Here is a 15,455-nt window from a genome sequence, read left to right as displayed (position 1 = left end):
TGCCACCTAGCACCCCCTCCCCAAGCACCAGGAGTGATCCCTGAACATGGAACAGGGAGTAAGCCTGAGAACCACTGGCTGTGGCCAAAAAAACATGGAAGGGAAGGAGGGAGAAAGAAAGTTAGGAGGAAAAGAGGGAAGAAAAGGAGAGAAGAAAGATGGCAGGGAAAAAGGAAAGGAAGGAAGAGAGAAAGAAAGGAGAGAGGGAAGGAGGGAAAGAAGGAAGGAGAGAGAAAGGGTGAAAAATAAAGGAAAGGAAGGAAATAGTTGAGGCAGGTTGGTTGGTAGGGAAGGCTTCACCCCCACCACTGCCTGTGGCAATAAATTCTTGGAAGTAATAAAACCAGCTAATCTAAAAAGCAACTATTGGCCAACCCTGAAAAGGTCCTGAACTAGAGCCAGAACAGGTCCAGAGAAGACTGGCCCCCCCCCCCCCCCAGGAGATGGAAGGCCAGGGAACAAATGTCAAGAAACAAGAGAATCAACTGCTCCCAATGCTTCCCCTTGGCAACCATCTAGCAAAGAACACTTTCCTAGGTGGGAAGCCCCATGTGGTGCAGGTTAGGAGAAACCCCGTATAAGACAACTTGGAACAAAGGAGACAGGCACATGTGCTCCCTGGGCCCAGGTACACGTTCACACATGCACATGTTGCCCACATCTGCCCTCCTGATATTAGAGTTTTCTACTTTCCTACTTCCATGCTGGGCTGTGTACCAGGGATTCCTCCGCCTATGGAGAAGCCCTTGAGTATGTTTTTTTGTTGTTGCTGTTTCTTTTTTTTTTTATTAATATATTTAATTTTAATTATGAGAACAAAAATGCAACGAAAGAGGACAAGGTAAAGTTACAGTGGAAGGACAATCACCCATAAACAGAATTCTTAGAAGAAAACCCCTTGCTGATACCTTAATTTTGAACTTTCAGCCAAAGAACATTAAGAAAAGTAAAATAGAACCCATGTACAATTACTTTGTCCCTCAAGTCCCCAGATTGTAGTACATTATAACATTTCTTAGCAGTACACAGAACAATCTAAGGCCATAAAACTTATGTAACTTCTTAAACTTTGAAGGCATAGTATTTTCTTACATTCCCTTGCATATGCATATTAGTTTAAATTAACCTCAAAAGTTTAAGTGGGTTTTTTTTTAAGGATTAGAGTCAAAAGAGCACTGTAAAAACGGTGTTAGAGTTACAGTTTTTGTTTGCGTAGGCCCACCAAAATATGAGGGACATGGAAAAGAAAAGCCTTGGCCTAAATACAAGGAGACCCTACCCCTGAAGTTTCCTGGCATAAGACCATCTCTAGGCTCCAGGGAAACTAGTTTGCTCAAACCAAGTCATTGTCTGTAATGCCAATACAGTTTTATTTTTCACGTTGTCTCTATGGTTGGCATCAGGTTTCTGTAGTAAAGATCCTGGAATCTGCATATCCTACATTGAAGTCAGGCTGGTGTGGAGCATCCTCTAGTTTCACCCCACAATTAAAGGGCAATGCAGAAAGCCCTTTCCAATAAGCTGGTCGTTGTTGTTGTTAAGTCTTCTCAGTATTGAGGAAAGTCTCTTTTGAGTAGGTCAATGTCAGAGCCGTGGTAGGGTCTTCCTGGTAGAGGATTGCTTCCAGGTGATGTTATAGACAACCTTGGATGTTTCGTAGATGGCTTCCCTAGATCAGGAGTGAATGGAGAATGCCCATTCTTCTGAGGCCTGTGCCAGGTCATTATGTCAATATTCAGGGTGTAAGGACCCATTGCTCTACAAGATTTCTGTGTTCCTACCTCTATTAGATAAGAACTTATTTGTATGTATAGTATTTTCCCATTTTAATGTGCCTATGCAAACAAGGACCAATGCCACATGGCATTATAGGCCCATTTGGGGGCTGCAAGAACAAGTCCAAAAATCCCCATGACATGGTTAAACATAACCATTAAACTGAGGAACTCCTTCATCGAATATTCCTTATTGAACAGCTCACAGAGAGAAGAAAAGATAAAAAGTGGAGAAAATCTTCACTGTATAAGGGAATATGTAGTAAAAGTTATAGCTGTCAAAGAAAATAGACATAAAATATTCAAAAGCCATCCGTGTCCATTTTAAGTCTTTTAAAATAGTTGGGGGTTGTTAAATCCAGTGCACCACTTTGGTGTGTGATTAGGACAGTGAAGTACTGAAGATACAAAGGGTAAATGGGGTGTACTGATGGTTGGGGCTGATAGTGTTAAGGAGTGAAAATGAGCTTTACAGGGGTGTGCGAAAGGGCAGAATACCAGATGGACATTCTACATACACAAAACATAACTTAAGGATAGGATATACTATTAATATATATGGTTTTGAACACGTAGACTGGGAAGAAATTGCGATAGAGCTTGCCACTCCAGGAAGGCCTGGAGGCCGGGGGTGCAGGAGAGGGGATGGCTAGGGGCCTGCCAAGGCTCCCAGCATGCCCAAGCTAGGGAGAGAGCCTTCGGCCTGGGGACTCCCCAGACCCCATGCCGGCTAGATCTAGCCTCCAGCTCAAGAAAGAATTCGGTAGAGAACGGAAGCCAGGATCTACCTGCCCTCCTCCTCCCTGTGCCCTCCCCCCCCCCTTTCACTTATTCTCTTTCTTAACCTCTGCCTCCCCTTCCCTGTCCTTTCCCACAAAACCTGTTTTCACTTCATTGCTCACCTCCTCCTAAAATTCTGTGAGGGAAGGCAAAGGATGAAATGGAAAGGCCTGGGTAAGGTCTAAGACTGACTTTGCTTTCCTCAACAAGGTCCTGGATCCCTCCAGCTGTTCTGGGAGATGACCAGAGGTGTGTGTGTGTGTGTGTGTGTGTGAGAGAGAGAGAGAGAGAGAGAGAGAGAGAGAGAGAGAGAGAGAGAGAGAGAGAGAGAGAGAGAGAGAGAGAGAGAGAGGAGAGGAGAGAGGAGTGGATTTCCTTCCTGGAGCTGTAGCCTCTCTCCTTCTCACTTCCCATAAGTTATCCACCTCAGGGATCTCCAACAGCATCACTAGTACATGCCCAGCCTGGGTTCCATCTCCTGCCCACATGGCTTCCTGAGCACTGCCAGGGTGGTCCTGAAGATTCCTAAGCACCCCCAGACTGGCCCTGGTAGTCCTGGAACCAAAAGGCCCGAGAAGCACTGCATCCTTGGGTCCCCACTGTCCACCAATAGGGCACAAGCCCCGGGCCCCCTAGTCCTGCCCTTCTTCCTGGCTTGGCCCACCCTACTCTCCACCAAGCTCCATGGGTCCAGCTTCGAGGCCTCCTAACTAAGTGCATTTTCTCCAGGGAAGGTGCCTAGGCCCCCTGGACTCTGGTAGGGACCCATGCATCATCCCCCCACAAACACACACACCATGGGGGATCACACTCCCTAAATGGTGCCAAAACTCATGCTGGCAGAGCTGGAGCAAAAGGCAGCACAGAGCCTGGCTGCCCAGCAGCACTGGCCCCACTTTCTAGCACACGGGCCCAGAAATCAAATGCAGGAACTCACCAGGGTTTCCCTGTCACCCCAGTTGGCCCCCTAAATTCTACCAGAATGACCCTTGAGTGCTTAGCCCCAGAGTAAGCCCTGAGCATCACCAGATGAGGCCCCCCAGAAAAGAAAACAAAAGAAAAAAAGTGTCCTTTAGGGAGAGCAGTAGGGAGGTTGTTTGGGGAGTTAAGTGGTCAGGAAGGGAGATGAGAAGAAAGCACTTCTGAAAACTCCAGCTCCAGGCAGCGAGGAAAAGCTTCTTTAATGATTTTCACAAGCCAGAGAGCAGGAAGGATGGTTCCTCTAACATGCGCCGCAGGGCAGAGGCACAGCGGCAGGACAGATACGCAGCTTTGGAGTACAATTAAAAGTAAGCATCAGTGCACAGAGACATCAGTGCTAAATTGCATCAGTGCTCATTCTATAAATGCTCCTGGTATCGGTGCTCTGCGTTATCAGTGCTCATGATAGCAGTGCTCAGAGGCTCAGGTGGCATTATAGGCCTGCTTGGTTTCCAGAGGCTAAACTCAGCTGACCAAGAAGGAACAAAGTCTTTTTTCATTTAGCCTCTGGACCCTTGTTCCGGAGTTCTGGGGCACCTGAAACTCATTCTGCTTCCTGCTGCTCCCAGGGCCAATGTGGGAGGCAGGGCCCCAGATCTGCTTCCTGTAAGGAGAACAGAGGCAGTGCCCAGCTGGGGGTGCCAGGGCAGTTGGGAACTCCTAGGCTAAAGCCCTTCAGTGCTCTTCATGCCTGCGGGCAGCATGTCTTGCCCACCCCCACGCCATTTTACACCTGCTAAGCACTGGGTGATTTGTATGCCTGCAAAAGTCCCAGCTCAGACATCAGAAAATAGGGGCATTCCCAGGCAACTCCCAACTTTCCAAGCAATAGAACCTCTATTTTCTGCAACTCAGCCCTCACCCTCCCTCCTAAAGTCACTCCCACCATACCCTAAGGTTCACATGCATCCTGGAACCACACCAAGCATTGTGGGTACAGCACAGATCTTTGGGAGTCATCTGCATTGGGGCAGGGCATCCCTGCCTGTGTTGCCTGCCTGCCTGTTCTGTTTCCTATGAGCAAGGAGAGATGCCCCAGGACATGGAGGGGTCAATGCTGGTGGCAGGGCAATGATGAAATGTAACGGCAGTGTCTGCTTTTGCTCTGTGACCCCCCAAACGTCCACTCTGGTGTACCTATGATAGCCTGGATAACACAGGGAACCAAAATTGGTTCTTTGGGAAGAACCAGAAAAAGCCTTCATGAGCAGAGTCAGCTCACCTCTGTTCATGTGCCACAGAAGCTCTTCTGGATGGTATGATTCATGGTGGCAAAAAATATATAAGAAGTTTCAACAAATGTGTCAGTGACTGGTCTTCTCAATGCTTTCTGAATAGCCTGTATATTTTATACTGTGTGATTTTAGAATAACAATTTAACATCTGGCACTTATTCAGGGACGTGTATGCATTGATCAGTAGAGATCAAGACACTGAAATTGTCCAAATTTCCTGGTTTAAATTTTATTGATATTAGTAAATTAGATTTCTTAAGTCATGGGATGAAAATACCCTTAGGGCATACAAAAGCTACCCAACTGATTGTCTCTTTAAAGCAAAGACGTTTTTCTGAGAAAAAAAAAAATTGAGAGCTTACACACTACTTTATCGTGAAAAATGGAACTCAATCAAGAAAGACTCCCAATACTTAAGAAACCTAAGGATGGCTCCTAACTGACCAAAAAAAAAAAAAAAGATGTTTGGGTTTTTTTGCTTATCTGATGGAGAATACGCAAACTATAGCCACTGGTCCACAAAGTGACATTCAATAACCCCTTGAAAACATCCCAGCATCTTCATCCAGTTCCCAAGTGCAGTGATCTAGGAGAAGACATCTTGGGGCTGTGCCATTCCCAACATAAGCTGGGAGAAACAGTCTGATGAGAATGGGTGCTGCTGGGAATGAGTGAGTTAGAAATCAGTGACCAGTGGAACCCATAATAGCATTACACCCCTTTTCTCCCCACAGAGAGTGTTTCTGTTGGGCCTCCCTGATGCATCGATAGCAGAGACAGAGAGCTTGAGGAATGAGCTGCAATTTTCAAACAAACAGAAACACCAAGGTAGAAGCTCTAAAATCTGAGACAGAGAACTCTGGGCCCCTGGGGCTACCTGCACCTCACCTTTTGCCCAAGAAAGGAAATTCCTGGGCTTCAAACTGGGATACAAACAGTATTGAGAAAGCTTCCATCCTTCACCATGAAGATGGGGAAACTGAGACTTAAGGAATCACAAGCATGTATCCAGTCACCCCACTTCTCAGAAACAGGATATGCATTCTAGCTGTGTTAGCCCTGCCTAAGCACTCATTGCCCAACCCCCAGACTCCCGATCCAACCAGGGCCCATCTCAAGGAAACAGGCCTGTGGTACATCTATGCAATGAAATACTATGCAGCTGTTAGAAAAAGTGAAGTCAGGACATTTGCTTATACATGGATGGATATGGAGAGTCTTATATTGAGTGAAATGAGTCAAGAAGCAAAGGAACAGGCATAGAACACATTCATTTGTGAGACATAAAAAAAGATAGTGTGGCAACGATGTCCAGAGATAATAAAGATGAGGGCCAGGAGGACCAGTCCATGGTAGGAAACTTGCCACAAAGAATGGGCGAGGGCAGTGAGGGCAGAGAAGGGACCACTGTGACAATGAGAGTTGGAAATGGTCACTCCGGACAAGAACTGGCTGCTGAAAGGAAATAAAGTGATAAGCATGATACCCCTTGCAAACCACAGTGTCGAAAAGGGAAAGATGTATCTTATAGATTTTATAATATTATATATCTATACATAATATCTATCTTATATATGTATATATATGTACTTTTTGTACATTTTAGGATCAAGCACAGTTGACTTAGAAGACTTCCTAGTTGATCCAAATGAGATGTGTTTCTTGTCCTTTGGAGGTGACTGGCTTAGAATATTTTAGGCATGATTAACTTTCTCCTCCAAACTGGGTATTTGCCACCTGTCCCCTCAAGTACTAACTAATCTGTGGGTAGCGAAAGTTTCCTCCTGCAGCAGCCCAGATCAAGTGTCCCTCTGAGAAGACCAGCCAGGCCTCTGCAGGCCTCCTGCTATGGAAAACCCACTTTGCTATTTCTGCTCAGAGGTCAAGCTCTTTTATCATCTCCTGAGAAGTCCATATCTGCCAGGCCCAGTGGCGGCACTTCCTGTGAGCCCTCAGCAGGCAGAAGGTCATGTGCTGGCCGCTACAGGAAGGACCTGGCTGTGAGGACAAGGAGGCAACTTGGCCACAAGATGTGGGTTTAGCCCAAGGCTGTGAGCACTGGAGTCCAAGCTTGCTTGCTAGAGCCCTCCCTGCCTGCTGCCTGCACCGGCCCTTTCCTGCTCTCCTCCCTGCAAGTCAGTCCCTCAGGAGCCTGGTGGGGCAGAGCAAAGGCCCACCTAAAGGCAGGCAAAGTACTTGAAAGTGCTGGAAGAGGAGGGGGAGAAAGGAGGGAGAGAAATGGGAGGTGGAGGAGGAAATGGAAGAGGGAAGAAGAGGAGAAGGAGGAGGAGGAGGAGGGGGAAGAGGGAAGAAGAGGAGGAGGAGGAGGAGGGGGAAGAGAGGAGAGGGAAGAAATGGAAGTGGGGACAGGAGGAGGGGAGGAGGGAGCTGGGAAGGAAAGAGGGGGCAGGAAGGAGGGAGAAAGAAGAGAGGAGAGGAAGGAGCAGAGGGCAGAAGGGGCAGGCCTGTGCTTCCTTCCTGCGGCCTACTCGGGCCGGGCTTGCTCCTGGGCCTCCTGTCCGAGCCCGAGTCAGTCCTTCTCTCGGCCCTGCGCGGGCAAAGGTTTTGGGGAGCCCTCCGCCCCACCCCTGGCCTGGCCGCCGACGCACCTGTCAGGCCGGAGAGGCCGAGCGGGACGCGCACACGGAGCGGGGTCTGGGCCGGGCGGTTCGGAATCTGCGGGGCCCGAGGCGGGGGTTGGGGCGTGGGGCGGCCGGGCGGGTGCCTGGGATCCGTTATGGCCGGGGATCCGGGGTGCAGGCGGGCCCTGGGCGCTCTCGCCTGCAACCCAGCGCTCCTGCTCCTGGGCCCGGGCGGTCCGGCTTCCCCTAGAAAGCGGGGAGGGCCAGGCACGCCCCGGTACTTTGCCTTGTGACTTGGCTGCGAGAAGGGCCCCGTGGGGGGCCTTGGGGGGACCTGGGGCCGCGCCCTGATGGCAGTGTCCTGTGCCTGGGGGCCAGTGTGTCCGGGTTAGGCTTAGCAAGGGGTTCTGGGGTGTGTCCAGATGTTCCCAGACCCCCCCAGCGCGCCTGTCCAGGATAGGGGGTGAGGGCGGGTGCCTGACTCTAGGAGGGACCATAGATCCGGACCGGTTCCCTTGTCTGGGCCCAGGGGGACAGAGGGCAGTGACGAAGGACCACCCTGGCCCCTTATTCTGGGTGTCAGAGTGGAAGGAGATGGGGCCCTCTCATCTTAGGGATCCATGTCCAGGCTGTGGATCATTGACTGGGTCACTGTGAGTGCCTTCACCTGCCAGACTCTCCTGGGGGGACATTTGGATTCCTGTGTCTAACCACCGTCTCAGCCAGTCCAAACAGTGTCCCAGGGTCCCACTTGTCTGCCCACTCTGGGAATAAACTTGAATTCAAACACAGGGAGGGGAAGTATTCAAAAGGACCTGAGCAGTAGCACAGCGGGGAGGGTATTTTGTCTTGCACTGGTCGCCCTGGTTTTGATCTTTAGCATCCCACCTGAGCACCACCTGGTGTGGACCCAAAACTAGCCAACCAACCACCACCAACAACAACCAAACCAAACAAAACAAAAATCCTCAGACACTAACTGCAGGGAAAGACTGGACCCCAGCTGGGACCCCTCATACACTCGATTCCCCCCACCACCACTGAGCTGCTGACCAGCTCATAGGTGTTTCCCCTGCCAAGGTGGTCAGGGTTACCCCATCAGAGATATGGGCTCTGCCTCTGGCCTTAGCTTCCCGCCTTTCCTACTTTCCAGGCACCTGCCCTGTCCCCAGGCCCACACTTAGCTCCTTTCTCAACCCCAAATCCTTCTTGCCCTCTGAGCCCAGGAAAACTTTCCCTACTCAGACAAATAGCCTCTCAGGAATTTCCACAGCCTTTTCAAGCCTCAGGAGCTGGTGGTGCGTATAGTGGGCACAAATTGGATCACATCCACTTGACTACATGGCACACGGCAGGCTCAGAACCTATGCCAGTTCTCCGTGCCAGGCAAATCTTGATCTTACCCTTGTCGGCAACGTCAGTGAATTTCAGGACCAAGTCCAAAAGTTCTTTTTTTTTTTTTCCACTGTTAGTCTCCCCCTCCCAAGCCCCCTCCCAGGGAATGGATTGGGCCGCATCCAGCGGTACTCAGGGCTTACACATGGCTCTGTGCTCAAGGATGACTTCTGGAGGTGTTCAGGGGATTCACTGAGGCGGTCCTCATTCGAGGCAAGCATTTTAACACATATACTGTCTCTTCTGGTCCTTCCCTATTAGTCTTATTAGACTTAAACTATTGCTCCACCTTGAAAAGATAGTGAGAGTTTGGAATTCTCTATAAATTAGCCCACAAATTAGACTTGGCTTTTTAGATCAATAGAGTTTTCATTTCAAATTCTGTACAGGCAGAGTAGAAAAATGAAATGCGTGATAGAAGGAAAAAATACAGTTACATGATACTTCTTTAAAAATCATACCATTCCCATATTTGAAAAAGATCATTAAATGCAAATAACAATAATCATAAAAATACACTAGTAATCAAAAAGGCTAAATTAGATGATGATGAATCTTTTTAGGCGAGGTGGCAATCTATTTTCAGTGCTGACAATGCTGTGGGTGGGTTTTCTCATACATACAGATGAGAATATACGTTCTTGGTACCTTTCTAAACAGCAGTTTAAAATGGGGAGATGGTTCAAATGGCTGAAGCACAGACTTTGCAAGCAGGAGACACGGATTCCATCCCTGGCACCCCACAGTCCCTTGAGCATAGCTACAAACGATCTCCCATCTCCAAGCTGCGGGCAGAGCCTGAGTACCACTGAATATGATCCAAAACCTAACCCCCTCAAAAGAAAGTAATGTTAGAAATAAATATTTTAAGTATCAGAAAATACACTAATTTTTAAAGGTACATTTTAAAATTTAATCAGGGGGTTGAACAAAAATGTAGCATAAAGGCTCTATGTAAGCAAAAGACTAATAAAATAAAAAAATTATTTCTTCATATTATTTTCCTGAATTATTTCCAACCTCAGATAGAAGTTTGTGTGTGTGTGTGTGTGTTTGTGTATCTGTATGTGTCTATGTGTATGTATGTAAATACACAGACCACACAGACATAGGCATGAGGAAATTAATAAACCTTTGGCCAGTTAGCAAGTGGAGATTTAGAACTGGAAAGAGGACAGAAAAGTATACAGGTAAATTTTTATGGTCTGGAAAAAATTCACATACCTCTGCTTATCATGGAGACACGGCTTACTGCAAAGGAGTCTGGGAATGCAGTACAATTGTGTAGTCCAATATAATGTTGTCAGACTCTAACCCCATCATTCTCTTGTCAGGAATCTATTCTACTAAAATGATTATAAATATAGCATATTAATTTAGTATGGCAAAGCACTAATTACACACTCGTAAAGCCAGAAGACCGATATAAGTTTTCGTACAGTCACATAGCCAAATATGCATTAGTTAAATATAAGACTCCCAAAGTATTTTTTTACAACATGGAAAACATCATCCTATGATTTTAAACTTAAAAGCCTAAATTAGAGTCATATTGGTAGCGCTTTACTTAGATGTGTATTGTTACATGTGTCTGGTTTTCATCCTAAATAAAGATATGATTCACAGGCAATAAATTCATTGCTGTATACCATTCCACTTAATGTCATGTTTACAAGGATGAAAATATGGGAAAATTCCTATATAAAGCTTAAATCCTAAGGCAGTAAAAATAAGGGGCCCATAGAATTACAACTACCTAAAAATGAATGAAAACATGAGAAGGAAATGTACCAAAATGTAAATAGCAGTTGTCTCTATAGTGATGGAATCACTTTTATTTATTTTATTTTATTTTATTTATTTTATTATTTTCCTTTCTTTTCATATAATTTCCTTTCTTAAAAAAATAGTCTACATTTCTTTTCCATCCTGGATCTGCCACGTGCAAGGCAAACGCCCTACCACTGCACTATCCTGCCGGCCCTCTTCATTTCTTTTCCACTGAAAACATGTACTACCCAAACTCCTGAAATGGTTGTAAATCCTTTTTTTTTTTTTTTTTTTTTGTGGTTTTTGGGTTACACCCGGCAGTGCTCAGGGGTTACTCCTGGCTCCATGCTCAGAAATTGCTCCTGGCAGGCACGGGGGACCATATGGGACGCTGGGATTCGAACCGATGACCTCTTGCATGAAAGGCAAACGCCTTACCTCCATGCTATCTCTCCAGCCCCGGTTGTAAATCCTTTTATAGAACTGAGTCAGTGCTGGATGGAAGTTGGATGTTGACCATTCTAGAAAAGCCTAGAAATGTCAGGTATAAATCAGGTGACCATTCTAGAAGAGTAATTCCTGCACCTTCCACTGCCTGAAAGTAGAGGAATATGGAGACCAATATTTCTCATTTTCCTTAAAATTTGGCTACTTGAGAATCCTTGTTGACAGTGGGAGGGGAAGAGGAGCTTCCAAGTTACCAAGGAGCTTCATTAATGGATTCTAGAAACTCCCCTGAGCATTGGGTTGAGGCCTGGTCTCTGAGTATAATAACCAGAGAAGGATTCTAAGACAGAAGTCAACATGCATCAAGTTAGAGGTATTTTGTAGGAGGTGATGAAGACTGGCTGTATGATCCCAGGGGACTACGTGCTCCATTGTGGAAATTCTAATATGACAGGGTTCTGTTAGAAGTTCTACTTCTGTGATATGGTTTTAGTTACTACCACAAGGGGCAAAGAGAGTTGTAGTTGGATTTGGGTCCTGGATGGTCACTGCCCTATTGGAGAGAAACAAAGAACTTCTGGATTCTTTTATTAAGTGCCAGCCCCAAGCCCATTCTTTCACTGTCAACAAGAGCCCAAGGTCTTAGGGGAAAGCTGTGTCTTGCAGAAGGAAGGAAGCTGTTTTCCAAGACATGTTTGGTCTAACAGTCCAAGTCCACATGCTTGCCCTTCCTGGGCATCTTGAACCTTTTTCAGTTGCATGAAAAACATCTAGTCTTCACCCCACCAAAGGGGTCTGGGACAAACTGAGAAGGAAGCAAATGGGGAAAACATCTCCTTGTATTGCTTTAGCATCAAATTCCCAGTCGACAGCTGCTGCTTTGGCCTGCCTCCACCCCCATCCCTGTTTGGAAGGTTATGCCAAGGACAATACCCTCTGTTGTGCCTTTGTCTTCTCTGAGGGAGAACAACTGGCCCAACATCACACAGCTCTGCACCCCCACCCCTTGAGTCTTGGGGCAATGTTCTTTCCCCTTGATGGTACAAATTAGATAGGCCTAATGTTCACTGGATGTAGAAAAGGCACCACGAAATCCAATGGCTCCAATAATATTGACATGATTTTCTCTCCACTAGTACAGATGTGGGCAAGCAGTCCAGAATGCAGAAGGGGTAGGCACTCCAAAAACTCAGGCTTTTTCCTACTCTGGCTTCCTCAAAGCCATCCATGGCTTCTGCTTGTAGAGAAAATACAAGATTCTGCTTAGAAGTCAGGGACTTTGGGTTTTGTTTTTGTTTGTTTGTTTGTTTGTTTTGTCATCAGGAAGAATGGTTAGGGACATACCTAGCAGTGTTCAGGGCTAACTCCTGGCTCTGTACTCAGGTGTCACTCCTAGTGAGGCTCCTCTGGAACCACATGTGATAATGGGGATCAAATGAGTTGGCCGCATGTAAGACATGAGCATTCATTCCTAGACTATCTTTTCTGTCTCTCACTGGTGTCTTCTGGCATTTTCTTTCAATCACCTACTCCTCTCTTATCAATCTGTGGGTCAACCTATCTATTCTTCTAGCATCTATTATCAACTTTTAAGTATCATTGATCCATCCAACTCTGTCATCTCCATCATGCTTTATCTTCCATCCACGACATTCATATCGTATTTTCTTTGAGTAATGCATACATCCTAAGTGCTTTTTGGCTTCTTCTTTTTTTTAAATTTTTTTGACGTAAATCTAACTATTTCTGAAGCGGATCACACACTCCATCTATTCTCCTTTCTTTTTTTTTTTTGTTGTTGTTTTTTGGGCCACACCCGGTGACGCTCAGAGGTTACTCCTGGCTATGCGCTCAGAAGTCGCTCCTGGCTTGGGGGAACATATGGGACGCTGGGGGATCGAACCACGGTTCATCCAAGGCTAGTGTAGGCAAGGCAGGCACCTTACCTCTAGCGCCACCGCCCGGCTCCCCATTCTCCTTTCTTACTGTATTCTCATACAACACAGACTGTATTCTCATTGGATTCTTCTCAGGCAAGGAAATGTATTTCAATACAGTAGTGACATGGTTTTATATGTATGTTTTCTTGGTCTATTTGCTCCTTGTTCTTTTTTTTTTCTTAATAATTTTTATTGTGACCAATGTGAGTTACAAGTCTCTCATAGTTCTATTTAAGGTACAGAGTGACAGTCATCTTTGGGGCCATTCTAAGCAGTGCTCAGTGAGTCTGGGGGGCATCACTCCTGGTGATTCTTGGTTAACAACACTAGACAGTTCAATGCTCTGAGCAATCATGGTATGCTCTTCAGGTCCAGAGATGCTTGAGAGGCCATGTCCACGGAGTCATCTCCCCAACCCTCAACATAATCTATATCCTAATGGCCCCATACATAACCTAACTGATGACAGATGGTGTCACTGGCAGGTCTATCAAAATTCATAAGTTGATCAAGAAGACTTGGGAAAGCAAAGTAATCAATCATTAAAACTGGCAAACAAGGGGCCAGACAGATAACACGGAGGTAAGGTGTTTGCCTTTCATGCTGAAGGTCATTGGTTTGAATCCTGGCATCCCATCTGGTCCCCCGAGCCTGCCAGGAATGATTTCTGAGCATGGAGCCAGGAGTAACCCCTGAGCGCTGCCAGGTGTGACCCCCCCAAAAAAAACCAAAACCAAAAACAAACAAACAAACAAAAACCTGGCAAACAACTGGAGAATCAACTCAATGGGCAAGTAGATGCTTTAACTACCAGGCTTACATATCCTCCCCTCCAAAAAACCTCTGGGGAGGGACTTCTGAGAACAGAGTTAGGAAGGGCCCCTCCTCCAGCAAAGGCAGACATGGCTCTCCAACAAAACAAAATTCAAAAGCATAAACAAAGCCTGACAAAGAGGTACTTGCTCAGAATAAATCTCACCCCACAGAAGTTACCCACTCACCCACTCAGTGCAAAGAAAAATATGTGACTAAATACTCACTGAGGGCTCAGTCACTGAGTCCCTCAAAAGTTCTATGTCATTTCACTCTTGTAGACTGACTTAAAGTGATACAAGTAAAATAAATTCCATCCAATCTACACAAATACTATTCTGAAAAATAGCTTCCCTAATTCCTCCTTAGGGAACGATGCATAGTCTTACTATGGTGAACGTTATTAGTTAGAGAATCATAGTAATAGGTAGCAAAATCAATAGGTATGTAAGTGGGTAAGTAGGTGGTAGGTAGGTGTGTTGGTAGTTGGTGGGTAGTTAGGTGGGTAACAGTTAGATGGTCATATGGAATGTGGGTACATCAGTGATAGGTAAGTAGACGGGTAAGTGAGCAGATAATATGTAGGTGGGAAATAGGCAGATGATAGGTATGTGGGTGAGGAGGCAGGTAGGAAACATATTAAAACAAATGGTACATGTACATAAACTATAGCTCAGTGTCCTTGGAGGGTTAATGTACTAAGAGGCAGTAGACACTTCTAAAATGAAGAACACCATAAATAAAACTGGACCCTTAAACATAGTAAGATTCTGCACTGCTTTCCTATTCTGACCTTTGCTATGTGCTGGTGGTTTTTAATGTGTTGTGGTGGGCTCATTGATTAGAAGAAAAGCTTGTCCACAGAGCAAAGTGGAGCAGCTACACTCTTCTCAGGGTGTGAGGTGAAAATGGCTTGTCTGAGTCAAAGAGTACCCCACTGCCAGTCTGTCTGTCTACTTAAGTTTCATGGGACTATGTCAGCTTTGCATCTTTGGGGTCATATCTAAATGCTAGGGTTCTGTGGCCATATGCAGTGCTGAGGATTGAGTCTGGGTTGGCCACATGCAAGTCTAAACCTCTCCAGGGGTCCTCAAACTTTTTCAACAGGGGGCCAGTTCACTGTCCCTCAGACCATTGGAGGGTCTGACTCTAGTAAAAACAAAACTTATGAACGAATTCTTATGCACACTGCATATATCTTATTTTGCAATGAAGAAACAAAACAGATACAAATACAATATGTGGCCTGCGGGCCATAGTTTGAGGACCACTGCTTCTAGACTTTCTCTGGTGCAGTGCTTGTGACCTTGTCGCCTAAGTACTTCTATTCTTGAGCCCCAAAGAGTTCAGAGAGAAGGAGAAGGGTCAGGTTAGGGGTTTGGTGAGCCAAGAGGGAGAAAGAATGTGTGAGACTTTCCTGATGGCAGGAAAGATTACCATATTTTCTGGCATATAAGATGACCGGGCATATAAGAGGACCCCCTAATTTTGCAGTTAAAACATAAGTTTAGGCCTATATTTGCTGTATCAGACAGAAAGTTCCTGTGCTGCATGTGCTGCATGTGTTCCTGTGCTCATGTACCACAGTGAGCCAATCACAACAAGCAAAGGTCCAAAGGTTCTACTGTCATAGACTTCCTCTCTGACTCTGGCCAATCTGAGCAGGCTTTTGACAGTGTTGATTCGGGTCCAGAACATTGTCTAATTTGCATGCATCAAAAGCCTGCTTGAATTGGC

At 46.0% G+C, this 15,455-nt stretch overlaps 2 protein-coding genes across 2 annotated transcripts in view; one reads left to right on the top strand and one right to left on the bottom strand.

Annotated features, from left to right (window-relative positions):
* Positions 1 to 7,439, bottom strand: part of CPQ (carboxypeptidase Q) — a 213,511-nt gene extending 206,072 nt beyond the window's left edge. The window contains exon 1 of the mRNA XM_049772958.1: positions 7,381 to 7,439. The gene's annotated coding sequence lies outside the window, so the exon portion shown is untranslated. The remainder of the gene's footprint in view (positions 1 to 7,380) is intronic.
* TP53INP1 (tumor protein p53 inducible nuclear protein 1) overlaps positions 1 to 15,455 on the top strand; it is a 914,054-nt gene that overhangs the window by 850,490 nt on the left and 48,109 nt on the right. The gene's annotated exons all lie outside the window — the stretch shown is intronic.

Source organism: Suncus etruscus, chromosome 5 (genome assembly GCF_024139225.1).
Source record: "Suncus etruscus isolate mSunEtr1 chromosome 5, mSunEtr1.pri.cur, whole genome shotgun sequence".
Lineage (NCBI taxonomy): Eukaryota > Metazoa > Chordata > Mammalia > Eulipotyphla > Soricidae > Suncus > Suncus etruscus.
Note: the sequence above shows the minus strand (reverse complement) of the source record. Positions and strands in the feature narration are given on the sequence as shown.